Source organism: Haemaphysalis longicornis, unplaced genomic scaffold, assembly GCF_048455015.1.
Source record: "Haemaphysalis longicornis isolate Haplotype H1 unplaced genomic scaffold, Haemaphysalis longicornis Haplotype H1 scaffold_9, whole genome shotgun sequence".
NCBI lineage: Eukaryota > Metazoa > Arthropoda > Arachnida > Ixodida > Ixodidae > Haemaphysalis > Haemaphysalis longicornis.
The window spans coordinates 50,309,658-50,327,779 of record NW_027526460.1 but is presented as its reverse complement, the minus strand read 5'-3'; the positions used below and the strand labels follow the sequence as shown (position 1 = coordinate 50,327,779).

The window sequence follows — 18,122 nt, the reverse complement described above, 5'->3', positions numbered from 1 at the left end:
CGTTAGGCCTAGCGTCAGCCTCGCGTATACCCGTGTTCGCAGCAATGGGGATTTTTTTCTTCTTTTTTTTTTTTTTTTTGCCAGGATATATATATCTTGCGGTACGCCGACGTCGCTTTTTTTTTCTCCACGAGCAAACTATGCATGCTTTCGCATAATACGTTTGCCCGCCAACAGCTGTTACCAATGGGCTGTCCGGTTCACAGGCGTACTGCAGCGACACTGAATAGACGTGCTTGTAATCGCAGGAAATTTTCAACCGACGTAACGAAAAAGAAGCGTAAAAGCACGTGCTCTCCAGTTGACGTTCGAAATCGAAGTTTTTAACGCGTCCCCCTCAACGCATAGCAGAGCAAAGGCCTGTAATATCTTCGCATGCATGGCGGGCGCAATAACTCCTATCTGATTAAGACACGCCTGGGATTAATGTTGCTGCCGTGTATCCCGGGATGGTTTAGAACTTCCATATTCGTCAATAAACTTACGTACCACTCTTTTCTCGCGCTTTACATGTGCGTTCACACGTGTGAGACGAGAGCGGTACGAGTGTTTTTCTTTTTTTTTTAATTTTTACTCAAGTTCTCCCCGCTTTCAACTGACAAGTGCGCTAAAGGATGCTTGCGATACGTTATTAACCAAGTCGGCATAGTTCGCGCATCTCCAGCCGGTCTGGGTCCCCGTTGTTTCATGTACCTCCTTGTCTCAAGTCTACAGCGCAACGTTGCTTCTACCATTGATCCAAAACCAACTAGCCGACATTTGCCTTTATATAATACTGACGTCCCAGGCCCGGCTAAAGGGACTATATATATGTGCCGTATAAAATAAATAAAAGTGAAAGGTTGGCTAAGTGAAAGGCTAAGTGAAAGACTATGTTCTAAGCTGTTCGTTCGACTTTTCATCAAACACAACCTTTCTGAACACAACGCCAACCCATAACGGCGACAGAACAGAAACTACAAAGACACGCAGGGAGGAAAAGTCATCAAGTAAAAGATAAGGGCCTAAGAAAGGGGCGCTGATTGTTAGAGAAGACGCAGATAGATACGTAAAAGCAGCCGGCTTATTTGCAAGCCAAATCCGCCCGCTCGGGACCACAAACGTGCGACCCTGCATGGGCCGCGTTGCCTCGCGCACAAACAGAATCTGCGCGAGGACCGTACGCTCAAGCCTGTGACGTACACACGCACACACGCATAACGCATGCCGGCCACCAAGTCCCGACCCGGAGGGGACCGCAAGCACGGCTAATAAGGAACCTCCGGGCGGAGTATATACGTTCAGCAGGCCTGAATGTGCGTGCGTGTGTGCGTTCCGCTCAACGTACAGGCTGTCCGAGAGCGCGGCACAAGGCAGCGATGGCTCTGGCGGCGACCGCAAATAATAAAGCGCGGCTCCCGTCCATTTTTACCGACAATTGGTTCCTGATCCGATTGTGTGACCGGGGCCGATCCCCGGGATTATCGGCTTTGTGCTTGTGTACATAGCGGCCGGCCCGCCCGACTGGTGTGCCCTCTTTCTTCCTTTTTTCTTCTATTTTATTCCCCAATTCCAGCGTCCCCCCCCCCCCCCCCATCCCAGTTCAGTCCTTATTTAACCTCCCCCCCCCCCCCCGCTTTACTCCCTTCCGTTTTCAACCCACCCTAGTCCTGTTTCGTTACTTCCCCTTCCTCCCCCCTCCCCTCATACGAACTCTCCCCGATTCTCCGATTCTTTGCCTCAGTATCCCTTTGCACCCGGGCAACAAAACAGCCGACCTGCTTTAGAAGCTCCGCTCTCGTTGTATCCTCCGCGCGCATCTATGCAGAGCCCGCGTATATTGTAGTAGAGTACACCAAGTAAAGAACGCCCGTGAAGGCATACATATATATACGAGCCCGTATATGTGTGTATACAAGCGTATACGGAGCCGTAGTCCCATTTTTATTTTACATGAGCGCTTTCCAGCGCCGCTTTTATCTCCTTTTGTAACTCGGGGTTCCTTTATTGGCGTTAATCCTTCAGTGACGTTCGATAATCTACGAACACATGACAACACCTCCCTCCTTTTCTGGCGGCCTTTGAGGGCACTGCGAATACACGCCTTTCAGACGAGCCGCGCTTCTGCCAGAAACCGGAACGTCGTCTTTGGCTTGGCTCGGCTTGCTCCGCTTTGCAATAACGTCCGGCACGCCGCCGCTCTGAAGAGGATTTGTGACCCCCTTCCGCGCGTTGCCTACGCGTTCGCGTTGTGTACGAGAACTCCTTTCACGGCAGTGTAGCGCTCCCGTTTTGCTTTGTGGACGCGGTTTGATTGTGTCGTTTATCCCCCCTTCTCCTTCAGCCCTTTCGCGTTGTTACTGGGTCGTTTGTAGTTGCGACGCTCTTGTCCGTGATCGGATTCCGATTCCTAAATACCTGACTCGAAGGAAGTTCCGCGCCTATAATATACACGCGCGTTAGGCGTCTTGATACCGGGCCGAACAGTTTTTAAACCGCGTGCAGCGCGCTATTGTGAGGAGTCCAAACGCACACCTCGATCTTGAGTGGATTCGAAACTGGCGTAGACACGGTGCCTTTGATGCGGTCCCGTCTCGCATATATATAGCTCGCGGTTCAAGTCTCGAGGAATGCGGCATGAGCGGTGCGCGAGCGGTTCTTCCCTCGTCGCCCCCTCCGGCGTGTATTGTTGTCAGGCGCGAGACTTGATCGCGAACGCTGCAGCCTCCGTGCCGTTGATCCGGATTAGGTTGGTCCCTATAAGTTTCCGTGCGCGCGGAGTCTCTCGCTCATCTTTTGTAAGCGGCCGAGCTAAGCGCCGATAAAGCGGGATTAAGGGATATTTTGCCGCGTCCTGTGTAAGTCGCGAGAGGGGGTGTGGTCGCGAATCGGGTTATATCGCAGTGTATACATATCAAGTGTCGAAGTAACTTGTAAATTAGCGCGTTAAAAACTACGAAAAGTGTGTTTCGCCCTTTCGTAGGCCGACAGTAGTCCTGACAAAGAAACACCGTAAGCTACAAAGCTCTTTAATGTAACCATGCACATTTCACTAACCATGTATGACTTGTTCCCCTAGCGCCGTACACGTCCTTTTTGTGCAGATTATAATTAATTGTCTAATTGCGGCCACCCAAGATAGGTGCTTAATATCTGGGCTACTACACCGAATGTCAGTCGAAGGTTGAATTTTCAGTCTGAAGAGAATGTTTTTCTCAAGCAGGAGCAAAAACGGAATCGCCTTAGCGTACAAGATTTCAGGGCATGGTGAAAAGCCCCAAATTAGCCGAAATTGACCACTGCGGGCCTCAAAGCCCCGGTGTATTTTCTGCGTGAAAGCCCTAGTTTTACTTTCCTGTAAGCCAACAAAGCTGCGCTTTACAAACTTTAAGCCGCAATGTTTACGTTTACGCATGTCTGTCGGTTCTTAATATGACGTTATGTAAGTGCGAGCTTTGGCTGACCTGTCGGGCGTTGCGTAAGCGTAAAAATTTGCATCCCAAAGAGGAGCAAATAACCTGGTGCCATCTGGTGTGTGTGTGCAATCAGCTTGTAGCGCCAATTGACAGCAGCGTGTAATCAAGCGGCCACCACGTGTGCATTACGTGTGCCGTACAGCCGGGTGGGGGGGGGGGGGGTGATATTACCTACGTAATATCATCGACTACCGTCGTATTGGTGGTGATAAACGTGTGATCAATTGCAAAAGCGTTTAGTGATGGACAAGTTGGTACATTTTACTTCAAAGAAAGGGTGCTAAAACGGCACATATGCAACCATTTAACGCGCTTAATTGTTCGCCAGCGCTTGTAAACCACTTATTTCTCTTGTCACATTTTTACAGCTGTTTTCATTCACTGGCATGTATTAGGCGACCATGCCTCTACTGTGAGATTTCGTTTCCGTGTGGGTACAAGCCAGGCACTTCTGTGTAACCTAGCGCCATCTACTGATTCATTTTGGAGACTCCGAGCAACTGATAAAACGAGCGGGCCGCTCTGCCTCATGGCCTTCAGTTAGCGCCCCTGGTTCTGACGGCAACGGCCTGCGTTCTAAACCCAATTGTAAAATGCCCCTGAAAAGGTGTATTCTCAGCAAAGCATGAGTGTTTAAAAGTGAAGCCGGCATTGGAGGTACTGGTTTGGTTTTGTAAGCTGGCTTTTCCACATCGAGTGCTGCAGCACAGTGAAGCCCCTCTCAAAAAATGTAGCGCCATTCCACTTTGTGAAGGTGGATGACCAGCGGATCCCTTTGTGGGTTACACTGGTAACGGTACTGAGGTTCCCGGGAAATCGCGAACGATCACACGGCACACAAGCTACGCCCAAATGGATGCCCCCAAAGTCTCGCTTAAACCATGCCGTCGCGCGGGGAAGCGTTCAGCGGGATTCTAGCCATGCCGACGTCTTGAAGTACAAACGAGCAAATAATCCCTGTTGAGCCCTGTGTTAGAGGCATCACATTTAGGCCGCTGCTAAGAGGTGTGTGCATTTGCGCTCAGGCGGTGCACGTTCTTTACGACATTATTGGCTGGTTTGAGTGAAGACGAAGAGGATTTTCTTTAAATTGGGACCGTCAAAAAATCGCTGGGTTGGCCGAAGTCGTTTCATTTCAAAGCAAGTGGGAAATGCTCCTTTTGTGGAATAACTGTTGCATTTTCAACGGCACTCATCCGGCCGCTTCGGTTGTTGCTTTCAAGTCGGATATGTATTTCATACAAAAACAGGCTAGTTCGTAGAGGGACGTATCTCACGATATCATCGCTTGGAAGATTGAAATGCCCACTTCCTTGCTCATGAATTGGAATATTTTCAAATGCCCGAGCTACAGCTAACCATAAAATTGCGGCACTTGCATCTTTGAGTTGCAAACCATCCTCAAATGTGGCTGGCGAGCAAACAACGCAGTCTACTCTCGACCGCGGCGTCCTGTTGAGGAGAAACGGGAAAATAGCTGTGTACATGACACTGCCACAGATGCTGATAGAATGGTAGAATACCAGTGGTCTGCAAAAGTTGCCAGCCCCGAAACTAAAGAGCCTCAATGGCAAAACGCGACTTTGTACTTTGTAGTGTCGTGCCTCAAATTTAAATTGTATATATACACACATATATATATATATATATATATATATATATATATATATATATATATATATATATATATATATATATATATATATATATATATATATATATATATATATATATATATATTGACCCTTAGAGTATAGCGGAAGCCGGGAGGTGACAGACGTAACCCTTAGGATAGCGGAAGAAAGAGATTTAAATTATGGTGATAACCCAGTTCGTAGTTCACGCTTGTTGTTGTTCCATTGCATGTGCCCACGTGAGGCAGGGCTTCCTTACTTTATTTTTATACTGATATCCTAGATCAGACCCACATCGATGTCTTAAAGACGAATAAAAAATGAGTAAAGACATAGTCTTCTCTTCTTATGTGATGAGTAATATATAGTTAACCTCCTCTGAAAGCAATTTTAGCCAATGACAGATATTCACTGTAATTGGCTAAAATTTTGTTACGGAACAAACCTTGGAAAAATAGACATGCCACCGCAAAGATGGTCAGTCGACGTTTCGAGAATGTACACATCTTCCATCCAGGTAATGGAAGACTTACGGCTTGTACGCATACCCCCGGTTGGAGGGCGTGACACGCTTATCCCAATATAACGCGTTTATAGCCCTTATTCCCGGCGGACACGCACCCCCACGCCGCCGAGCTTTGGGCGACTGCCCGGACCGCCTTCGCGACTTCCACCATGGGTCCCCTTCTATTCTCCTTCTCTCTAGGACTTCATTCTGTCTAGCGAAGCGACCACATCTTGGTGACCGCTTTGTAGCGACCGCAGGTGCGTCCCGTATAAAAAGAGGGGACGCCTGAGAGGTGGGACGGCCGACGGGTGCCCTAGCGCGCTAGCCTCGAGGGACACTTCACCTATAGACGCGGCAGAAGTGCGGCAAAGCCTCCCCACCTCCCCCCAAAGCGCCCCCGCTTTCACCGCGGCGTGCTCCCATACATCGCGAGTCGCTCATGATGAAGTCCAAAGTCCGCTGCCGTCATTGTCCCGATATATATACACGCACACATATCTACCGGCACGAATACCAAGGTGCCCCCTATTTAGGGCTCGGTCAGCTTCAATGCGGGGGCGCGCGGACCCCGTGTATACGGGCTAAGGGGCGGCGGCTGTATAAAACGCGATTTTCACGATGTCTTTCAAAGTCGGTCCGCGAGCTACGCGTGTATGTAGCCGCCGGGCCCGTATTGGCTTGGCTTGGCTTGCCTTGGCTTGGTGAGAGTTGTCCACACGGCGCGCGTCCCCCTCCCGGGACGTGTGTCGCCGCGTTGAGAGCCCTTGTCATCGCGTCCCAGCGGCAGCCGGTGTCGTTGAAAGCACGCCGTCGAACATTATGAAGAGCGGGGACAAGGAAAAGGGGGAAAGCAGATTGGAAGAGCACGTGTGCTGGTCGCGCGGTGGTGAGCGTGTAGGCGCTCACGAGCTCTCATCGACCGCGGGCTCAGAGGGGCTGTTGATCGGAGAAGTGTCATCCACGGTATGTTCTCTCGTCGGGAGCGAAAGAGCGTGTCCGCGGAATGTCTTCACGGTCCTTCTGGTCGCGAGGGTGCGGTCGACGAACTACACGTCGCCTGGTTCGAGTACGTGCTCCCGAGTCTCAAAAATTGGTAAAGGAATGTGGCCGCTCTAGGCTCTCAATCCTTGTACATTTTGTTTGTTTGGATGGGTGGCTGAATGAAGACTTTACGCACAATGCACATCAGTCGTCTTCTGTGATACAGTCGCCTGACGGGGACAAGATGCAAACCCCGTCGGTGTGACGTGGCGATAGTCGGGAATGAACGTTTTGGCAACTATATTTGAATAATAACTGTTCAAAAAACTGTTTAGTTGGATTGTCACTCAGCGTAAAGTGTCATCACGGAAGTGCTAAGAAAAGTTGTTAAAATATATTAAGTACGTCTGCACAAAAAACGCAACAAAAGGTATAAAAACGAATCTCTCAACTTGAGCATATAACAAAAGCACAAGAGCCATAATATAAGAGAGCCAAGAAGCTTTGGGGACAAAATTGTTGCAAATCTTTTTGTCCTAAGATTGCCGTCCCACCAATTTGGCAGAAATCGCAACGCCGTTAACCTGTAAAATGCCATGCGCACGCAAAGGCGCCCCCTGACAATGTATCGCCTCCTTTGTCTTTATCCATGTGTTTAAATCACGGAGTACACTGTCAAATGGCTAAACTTTCTGAAATAACGAAGCTTGCTGCGCAACTATGATTACCAACGAGTTTTCCGGACTTCATATATCAAACAATAGAAACGTTTCGAGAGTCCACAAAACACCACAAGAAAAAAATTTAACAGCTCTTTAAAATTACAAGAAAGGCACAAGATGGCGGATTGTTCAACGTCATTGATTTATAAAACACCTGCTAATTAAAAAAAGAACACAGAGACGACCACACAAGGTGATGCGACCGACAGCTAGTGTTGCTGACGTACTGTACGCTATTAAAATATTTCAATAAAAGAACAATTTGTCATGCCGCATGACATAAAGGGGTGCATAAAAAATGCATTTAAGAGAAAGATCGTTACAACGCGAAGCTTTGGATTCAAATCGAAGTCCTGCATCCACGCTCCCAAAGTCCAAAATACGAACTGCCAAATACCAAAGCCAAAATACACTTTAATTCAGCGAAAGTACAAAGCCAGCGCCCGCGCAACGAACCCGGCGACCCGAATGTCGTGATGGCGTAGGGTAGAGAGTAAATGAGGCGTGATAACCTTTTCGACTAGTTTGCGCTGGCGGCCGGGCTTAACCCATCTCTTTGTGTGGTAAATAGTTACGCAGTTCATCTTTTTTCAGAACTGAACTCAGCCTTTTATTCGCGTTTTTTTGCGTCAACCTCGCCGATGTTTTGCCTAATCTTGCTGTGTCATCGTCATTTCAGCCCAGACCTCAATACACCTCAATACGGTCTTTGTTGGTTCGTTTTTCACCAGATTAATATGTTCGCTGCGACTCGTGTTAAACTCTACAAGACCTAATTTTCATGTCTTTCCCAGCACCACTGTATAGAACTGTATTCTAATTGGCCTGGACAAGATATGCTCTTATGCGCCCGTAAAGTGTCGTTTTCTTCCTCGACAGAAGCGTTTTTCTTCTCTTCAAACTGCAACCGAAACTTTGACTTTTGAGATGTGCTGGCATAACCGGAACATTTTCGTGTCTTCGGCAAACTGTACCGGAAACAATTGAGCACTGCTTTATAAATTGTAAGAATGACATACTGTTTTAGAATGTCCTCTTAAGAGTTCTTTGGGGGACAGACTTTAACTGCCGCCCCATAGTGTAAGATATATCTTGTATCACCCGAAGACGGTGATGTGCCACATGATTATTTTTTCCTAATCGCTTTGCATAGTTTATGAAGAACGTGAATGCTGCATGGATAGACACGCTGAACCTATGGTTTCTTCAAGATAACGCTCTTGACAAACGATCATTAATCTTAAAGATGTCTACGACCAAAACGTTTCCCGCCCTGATTGATATCTCCTGCTTATTATATCTGCCCTGTTGCCCCAGTTTTAAGCCAAAAGTAGAGTCTTTGTCGGAATTTTCTAGGCCACGTAAACGATTTGTGGGCCACACAAAATTCAAAGCAAGCTTAATGTGTAACTGTGACCAAAACGTTTTATGACAGCAGGAAAGAAATCTTTTTTGTCTAGCTTTCCGGCACAAAACGTTTCAGCCTCGCTTTAGAGGCAAGCTACTACTTTGAATGTTTTGCGACGTATGCACTTCCGGTATGGCCTAGAAAATTTTGACAAAGACTGTACATTATTGTGCATTGTGTTTAGTTTTGTTCTTCCTCTTCTATTCAACTCATCTGTATGTGTACGTATACATGTGTTGTAAATGTCATTTCCTATACTGACTGGTAGTGCAATAAATACCGCGCGAAAGGGACGAAACTAAAGCAACAGCCGTTTCATTTTGTTGCTGGGTGCGTATGTGTGCGCGTGTGTTATTCTTTACGTAAATAATGTGAAGAAGTAAGCCTGCCTATTTTGTAATTGTTCCATGCTTTCAGCGTGTATGTGTTCGCCGTCTGAGTTTTTTCGCAGCGCTTAAGTAAACTTGCCGAGCAGGAAGTTATACTATGCTTTAAGCAGATAGCTTGATGTTTTGTCTTCAGCAAAGCTCACACACTGTAGGACCGCCTCTTTCACATTGCACGCAGTTTGATTCCGGCCAAATCACGCCGTCAGAAACGTTGCGAGAGTAACAAAAAAGGCACAAATCGTTGGTATACTGCGGCATTTTGAATTTAGTATATCCGCGCTGAAGTTGTTTACGGGACGGATGGCTAGCACTAAATGTTGGGACGGCTTAGCCGCATTCAAGGCATTCTGATATTTTGTTGCTTTTCGCTTACAGCTCCACAGTCGCGCAGGCTTCCTTACGACAAACATAGCAATATAAGCCCGTAACAGAACGCGGTGCGCGCACTACTAGGAATACGGGGGCTCTAATTACACCTCAGTCATTGCGGACTACTATTCTTTAGCCCAATTATACACCAACCGAATTTTAGTAAGGTGAATCTTTTGTTTTGAATCGAACCCCAAAGAAGGATACACCTCTCTGAAAAAAAAAAAAAAAAAAAAAAAGAGCAACCAAGCGAAAACTGCGACGCGAAGGTCAGACGCCATATTTTGGAGATGTGATTGATTGTAGGGTTTAACGCGCCGACGCAACGCAGGCGATGAGGCGCGCCGTAGTGGAGGGCTCCGGATTAATTTTGACCACCTGGGGATCTTTAACGTGCGCCGAAATCTCGTACACACGGGCGTTTTTGCTTTTCGCCTCCATCAGAAAAGCGGCCGCCGCGGCCGGGAATCGAACCCGCGACCTCGTGCTCAGCAGCGCAACACCTTAGCCACTGAGCCACCGCGGCGGGTTATTTTGGAGATGTAAGGGTGCGGTTGGGTGCCAGTGCTCGTCCGTAACAGTGACCGAAACACAACTGATGCTCGACTCTTCGTCTAGAGACCTACACACACACACATCATATTGCATTTTTAGTAACAAACAGGAAAGGAAGTAGCTCGTAACAGGAGCAGTCTTATAAGTTTGGAGGTCACGTCCAAACCACGCTTAAACGCAACAGACACTGCACAGGACATTCGATACAGCGGGTGCCCTTCAAAGGCATGATACCGCCTCGGCTCCTCTAAACGCGCGCAGCGAGCCGTCCGCACGTGCGCTGGAGGGCAGATTCTCGCGTCTAGTATGGCTTCTCACATTGACCTCGTTTCTTCCCTGTCCTCAAACAACGCGGAAAGAAGGCGGACAATGCATTTCCTGTTCCGTATAACAAGTGCAAGGAGGCGATCTCTAGGGACGAGTTACTCGATGTCTTCCAACAACAGATACGCGGAGACAGCGATGAAGACACAACCGAGTCAGGAATCAGGTCAACTCGGAGTACACGCAACGAAGGCCAGCTGTGACGGAGGATCGCGTAGACGCACAGCCGGGTTCGGCAGTTTTCCGGGCGTGCGTAAGCACGCACGCACACACGCACGCACAGACGGGTCCTCAAGAATGAACAGCACCTGCATGCGATAGCAACTGGACACCACGGCACGGAGAGGGCGCATCGTTCGTGGCGTCTCCCTTCTTTCGGCTCCCCTTCCACCCGCGCAACATGTGAAGGACGCCGGTGAAATTGTCTCTGATGTCTCAAAGAGCGAGCGGCAAAAATGAAAATGGCGCGCTACAAGTGGAAGAAGGTAGGTGCGTCCGCGGAGTTTACGTTTCCCCCGCCGCTGTTTGTGGGGAACCGCGCAGGAAAGCTTTTTTTTTTTCTTCTCTCCAGCCGCTGTTATCGGAGAAGAGAATTAACGGTCGAAACGGGCGGCTCCTTTGAGCCTTTGACTGCGTCCGGAGCTGCCGAAAGCTTGCCGCCCCGCGCTCTGGCCGGGAGGGGCGGGAAAGAAGCGGGTTCTTCACGTATTTGTGTATGGTGGAATGGCTGCTGCGCGACGGAGAAAAACCAGCAGATCCCGTTCCCTGATATCGTCCTTGACGAAAACTCTTCGTGCCCGCAGCACGCGGCAGAAGGTATACAGAACGCGGTCGCGGGCGCGTGGATTGATTTGTTCCCGAAGACGAGACGGGGATAGCGGGGGGAAAACGTGCTGTGCGCACAATGCAGGCAGTTTTGCGGCAGTTAAGATTGCGATCGCGATGGTGGGTGGTAGACGGTATGTGTGGCCTCGTTTCATGGAGCCCCGTGATAGAGAAGTTTGGCCTGAACGAGGTTAGCTGTCGCGAAGATTTGTGCGCGTTTTACTCAGTAATTGAAGACCACGTCAGGGAAGGCATTTTCGCTATAGGGAAAAAGCACGGCGTCGTTTTATGGGTGAACTCTGCGCGAATAAAGCACGTTCTATTTCCAAGTAATATTAGCTACAGGGCTAAATGAACCGCAACGTTAACGAGCCATGAAAACAAAATACAGCTTTGTTCTATTTGGAAGAACTATACTTTGATAGCTCCATCAGCTCCATCATCATTGCCATCGTCATCATCATCACCGTCGACGTCGTCGGCGGCGGCCTACCCAGGTCCCCTAAAAGAAGAACGCTTCTCCCATTGACCTCCAACCGCTCCTGTATTGCGCTGCTCGAGTCCAGTTTACCCCCGAATTTCCTTCTTTCATCCCCCCTCGAGTAAATGGCCTTCCCCTTCCTCTAGACCCATTCTTGGTATCCACTCTGTTACCCTAATTGTTCACCCGTTGTCGGTTCGTCTCACTACATGTCCAGCCCAAGTCCGTTTCTTTTTTCTTCATTTCAACAATGACATCTTCTACTCTAGTTTGTTGTTCTCTGATCCAAGTAGCTCGTCTCCTGTCCGTGAGTGTTCATGCGTATAACATTATTCGTTGCACGGCCCGTTTAGCCTACCTAAGTTTGCATTCCATTGGTTTAGTAAGGCGCGAAGTTGCAGCTCCGCATTTCATCACCGGCAGTATGCACTGGTTTTAGATTTTTTTTTTTTTTGAGTGACAGAGGCAGCTTTTCATTATTTGGGAGTGCTTGCCGAGTGCTCCCCAACCCATAGCTATTCTGCACCGGATCTCTCTCTCAGATTTCTGTTTTCTTTAATATCTCTATTATTTGTGTGAAGCGAACGATAAAATTGGTATTGCTGTTAATGAATCCCTTTTAATAAACCGAACTTGTACTTTGTCTTTATGGCCCCTTTAAAAACAATATTTCTAGCTTGAAAATACGCCATTTTAAAGGGACACTGAAGTGATATGTAAACATTGCGGGATTACTAGCGCAAATTGTAGTCCGGAGTCCCCAGGCCATGTTTCGACCACTCTAGGCGCGTTTACGCGATTTTATTTAGTAGAAAAACTAATTCGAAAACGCTGTCCTCCTCTCTTTACGCTCGCCCATTTTCTGTGGCGTTTTCGTGTGACGTCAGGAGGGGATGAGCTGGCAATTGGCTGCGCCACGGCTGCGCTACTGCACGGCTCCCCGGCCGACAGAGCCAGTCGGCCCAGCGTTTCGTCCGCCGGCCGCCGGCGGGTCGTCGCAATCAAGGAGGTTAAAAAAAATTGCTTGGTCGCAATTCGTTCGCTTAGTTGAAACGAAGCCAGGACACGTTTGTGAATGGAAGAATGTGCCTTTCTTTACTTGGTTTGTTTGTACACTGTATCTAGCTCCAAGTCAAGGTCGCTTCACACAAGCGCTGCACATGCGACGCTTCGCTGACTGGTACGCCAGTAGGAAAATACAAGGCCTCTTGAAGGCGGGAGAAGAGTCAGCGAAGTCAATATAGGTACTAAGCAAATAAAATCAACTGATATTTTTACCGTACAGCGTAAAACTAGGGCGCGGGAAGCACTTTTTTGCGCTGGGCGAACAAGCACAGCGGTCAGCAGCACGACTACGCATCTGCGAACGCTTTTCCGTCTACGAAATGCAATTGCTAGACGTGAGCTACTGTGGAAACTCGGGCGACGCTTACTGCACAATCGCAGTACAACAAATAGTCACCTAAGCGGCTTGAAATGCCAAAACTAAATAAAAGTGTAAACCGGTTGTACAATATATACCCTGTATTAGCAAGCCCTTCGCGTCCCGCTCCGTAGCCTAATAGTCTGAGGCGCTGGGAATTCGTTGCAAATGTTTTGCGAGTCACGAGTTCGAATCCCCGCGGGTACGTGCTTTTTTTTTTTGTAAGTTAACTTTTTTGTTTTCCGCCGATGTTTTCTATATTGAGTTCACCTTTTTTGGGGCCGCAACGTTCATGGCTACACGAACTAGTTCACAAAACGCGCGCAGGCTGGCACTGGCGCGCTAGCGAGTTCTCGTTGGCGTGCTGTTGCCATAAGCACCGACTGCTTGCAGGCAGTGGGCACAGGCCAGAATGAACAGACCCTTGGCCTGGTGCGAACACGCTTTTTACGATACAGGCATGAGGTAGGCAAGCTCCAAATATGGGGGAAAAGCGCATGACATTCGGGCGTCTGCGGGTACGCGGAGGGCGTTCATGCACTGCGTAGGTCTCGGCTAGTGAATGCTACGACTACAAGCCGTCCTGGGAGGCTTATCTTGTGCATTTTACAGCCGACAACATGGCAGAAGCGCGGTACGAAGATTACTGAGATATTGAGAATGCCCATCCAACAAAGCCATTGGTTATGTTTTACAGAACCGAAACCGAAACCGAAACTTGTGTGATTGCTAACCTTGGGCATCGTCCAATCACGGCGCCCCTCCTCTCAACGTCACAGCCTTAGTTGGTGCGGCCGCCGCAAACCGCGCATGGTAGTTTTTCTTCTTTCGCGCTTTGTAAAATAATTACCGATTTGTCAACCGGATAAACGATGAAAAGTGTGCTAATTTGAGCCAGTCTACGCAGTGCAAGCAAAAACGGGAGCTTGACAAATTCACTTCAGTGTCCCTTTAAAGCCGGACGGACGTACCGTAATTACCCGATTCTAACGCGCCCCCGATTCTAACGCGCACCCTATTTTCCTGGCAAAAAAAAAAAAAAAAAACGAAAAAACTTGCACTTCCGATTGTAACGCGCAATGAACTTTGTGAGCAACAAAAACGAATGCGGGAAACACAGGCGATTTATTTCTCGAAGTAATCTCACCCATCTCCCTCCACGTCGCTCTCCGCTGACCACAACATCTCGTCCTTGGTGCCGTCAAGCGCGTTCGCGATGCCACACTTCATAAAGAACGTTCAACCATGATCGATGGGATCGTGGCCCACGCCTCGCACGCCCATCCTGCGAACTTCTCCAGAGGCGCGCGCTTCAGCCGACCACTCGTTTTGAACGCGCGAAAGCCGCTGCGGCCATTGCTGTTATCAAGTGCGCAAGTGGGACGATGTGAAGATTTGTGTGAACGCCGATAGAAAAGCCTGGGCGCCTATGCTTCCTGCATCCGAAAAATTGTTGCTAAAAGCTTTGGCGCCATCTTGAGATGGCGATGGGTGAGACGAAATTTCCGTTGTTTCGGTAGTTTCGGTTTCGTATCCGATTCTAACGCGCATGCGCTTTTCCCACCTATTTTTCCGGAAAAAGGGTGCGCGTTAGAATCGGGTAATTACGGTACTCAAATTACGCACGTTTCACGGAGTGGCCGATCATTCTTAGCGATGAATATGGCAGGTGACTCTGACATTCAATAACGATCGCACGAGTAATGCGTCATATTACTCGTAATGTAGTAGTGAAATCTGCTAATTAGCACGGCACGTACATTGAACCACAATCTACCTGCAGAAAAACGAACAAGCGGACAAGTGCAATACGCGAAATATTTCATAGTCTGCGACGGAGTGCCAAAGTACGGAATATACGTCGCGCATTGAAAACATTTAATCGAATCAAGAAATATCAAAATGAATCCTTTGAGCGAAGGTCCGCCTAGCTGCATGTCGCATATAAAGGATAAAGCACAAGCGTTCTTAAAACGCGTGCGCGTCCGACTTGAAGGCGCCGAGGCAGTCAGGCAGCACAGCGGGAGGCTCTCCAAAGAAAACCAAGCTCACCAGGACCTTATCCACCAACCATGCAAGTTTTCCCCTCCAATGTCTCAAGTAGGGAGCCGAATGCTGCAATGCCGTGGTCCCCATATAATCCCAGATGAAATGTCTTTCGGCCCAAAGAATTTGGTAGTTGGGAGTATGATCGATGTCCTTACTGCCACGCTCCACCTCCGACAGGAAGGCGTTAAAGGAGCACTGACACGAAAATTTTATGTTACACTTTTATTGCTTTTATCGATTCTTAGTGGCCTGGCGAACCTGAAACAGAACTTCAAATACTTCAGCGCGCGATAGTTAATTACATTGAACGGCCTGAAAATCGTTTCTTTCAAATTCCCGCGCTTTCATCCCGAACGGCGCATACGACAGACTCCCGACCTGACCTCACCGCTTTGTGCGGACGTCACCGGCGCCCGCTTGAGAGGGTGTTGCACCCGCTCGCCGCTCGCGGGGCCGTGCGCGTGAAGTGACGTCACGAGCTTTTGACGAGCGCTGCCGCGTCACTTTTGGCTCTCCCTAGATGATGTCATGCTGATGTCCATTTGCTGAGTGCCGCTCCGCGCGCTGCTCCGTCGGCGCGATAAATGAGATCCAATTAAACTATGTTCTTCGCGTCGCAGGCCGCTCATATATCACCCAGGGTATTCTGTTGAGGGAAGGAAGCGAACTGCGCAATAATATTAACGCCGAAAATTGGTGTCAGTGCTCCTTTAAGTGAAGCAGTCGTCGACTTGACCCGTGCCTCAACCGCCACAACCACAAAGTCTCGGCGCTGCTCGACGACACTGCTCAATTCAGTCGTGGACCTTCGTGCAGAAGATCGCGATAGAGACTGCCGTGAGGTCGAACGCCGCTCCCAGGTCACTAATTGTCTCTTAAACGCGATCCTGGAGTGCCAAGGAGTAGGACCTAAGAGTCTCCTTAGCAAGCCACTTGTGAGTCCAAATGGGACGCTGGCGTAAGGCTACAAGACGTGGTGCACAACGAAAAGGTTACGAGAAAAGTACCGAGACTATACCGGGCAATGCATCGTATGTTTTGGAGTGGCTCGGCATGTTTTCCGCACGGCACGCTCTTCTGCAGAGGAGGCACGTTGCAGGCGCGGCACAGACGGGGCAGCAGCTTCAACGGATGGCGAAGTAAAACCACTGCGGAGTAGGCTTGTTGTGAAGCCGCGATCCGTCGTCAGGCGCTCTTCCAAGCCCTCTCAGGACAAGCAGTCGGTGAAGTGGAAAACGGAATGCTGCTCTCTCTGCAGCCGTCGGGGAGAGAGAGAGAGAACCGCTCGGAAGATTGTCCCGTATTAACGGCGTACAGTGGACCATTTGGACTCGGCGCATGACCGCGACATCCCGGCGATGCTAGAAACAGCTGGCCAGGCGAAAGTCCAGGCGACGGGAGATGAATGTCAGGATCGGAGACGACGCTCGAAACGGGGATGGGCGAGTAAGGAGTCTTCCGAACCGCAGCAGCTCGATGCCCCACGTCTCAGCGCTCGTTTGTGAACGGCTTGGCTCGTGGATCGAACGAGAGCGCGTGATCGAACGGGTCTTGTGATCAAAGGCCCATCCGAGCCAATTCGCTAGCGGAAAGCATTGTCGACGTAACTCGGAGGGCGCCGCACTAACCAACACCCGCATGACCATATTTGGAAGCAACCAGAGCCGTGACCTCACAAAAAGCTGCCAGCGTTATGGAAGCGCGGGAAATCTTTTGCACAATAAGGGGAAGAAGAAGCAAAAAACGGCACGTCCGGTTAAAGACTACATTATAAATTACGTCATAGTTTATTCCTTTACTCCTACACAAATTAATTTTTGTTCAGAAGCTCCTACCACGGCGTAGTAGTCTTCTATCTAGGTACAATCCCCTTCGTAGGTACGCGTTAATTTCCTTGAAAGCACTATTATCATCATCAACAACAACAGCAACAACAGCAGCAGCAGCAGCAACAACAACAACAACACGAGGGTTGGCGTTGTCGTTATCATCCTTACCACCATCACGATTATTGTTCGTTGCGAATGTGCAAATTTTTCATGGATCAGTGTTGTCCTTCACTGATTCATTTTTATTGAAGCGTGCGAAAAAAGAAATGCCAAAGGAACCGAATTCATGAACGAACGCTAACAGTAAGAGTATAAAAAAGCGAAAAAGAAGAAACATTATGCAACGACAAAAAAAAAAAAAAAGCTGTAAGCCAGCAGCTAGCGTAGCCGTAGCCGTTACCGCAGCCACATATTCTGCCAGCGTCACCGGCGGCGCTCAGAAGCCCTTCGTGTCCTGTCTTCGTGGCGCTCGAGCCATCGAACGCCGCTGTCAGCCGCTGCTTGTACTCCGGCTGCTGTTTAGGAGCTTCAAGGTGGAAGACCATATAGGAAAGGCGCACACATGGCGAAGCCGCGGGTGTTCTTCGATATCACGGCCGACGGTGCCCCGATCGGGCGGGTCGTGATGGAACTACGCGATGACGTGGTGCCGAAGACCGCCGAGAACTTCCGCGCCCTCTGCACCGGTGAGAAGGGATTCGGCTACAAGAACTCGACCTTCCACCGGATCATCCCCAACTTCATGTGCCAGGGCGGCGACTTCACCAAGCACAACGGCACCGGCGGCAAGTCTATCTACGGGAACAGGTTCGAAGATGAAAACTTCCAGCTCAAGCACACCGGGCCGGGCACCCTCTCCATGGCGAACTCGGGCCCGAACACCAACGGGTCTCAGTTCTTCATCACCACTGTTAAGACGAGCTGGCTGGACGGCAAGCACGTCGTGTTCGGCAGCGTCGTGGAGGGCATGGACGTCGTCAAGAAGGTCGAGACCTTCGGGACGATTATTTCGGGCAAGACCACCAAGAAGGTTGTGATCAGCGACTGCGGTCAACTGTGAGCACGAACAAAACTGCACCAGGGCAACGCGGCTTCGCCTGGCATGCTCATCCTCCTTTCCTTCACTTTTATCCTTCACTTGAGCTCCCTCTTCCTTTGACTTTTCAATAA

The 18,122-nt window shown here is 49.3% G+C and overlaps 1 protein-coding gene and 1 pseudogene across 2 annotated transcripts in view; one reads left to right on the top strand and one right to left on the bottom strand.

Annotated features, from left to right (window-relative positions):
* The window catches only part of LOC144153761 (uncharacterized), a 72,632-nt gene that overhangs the window by 8,290 nt on the left and 46,220 nt on the right, over nt 1-18,122 (bottom strand). The gene's annotated exons all lie outside the window — the stretch shown is intronic.
* Nucleotides 17,423-18,094, top strand: LOC144153662 (peptidyl-prolyl cis-trans isomerase pseudogene; annotated as a pseudogene).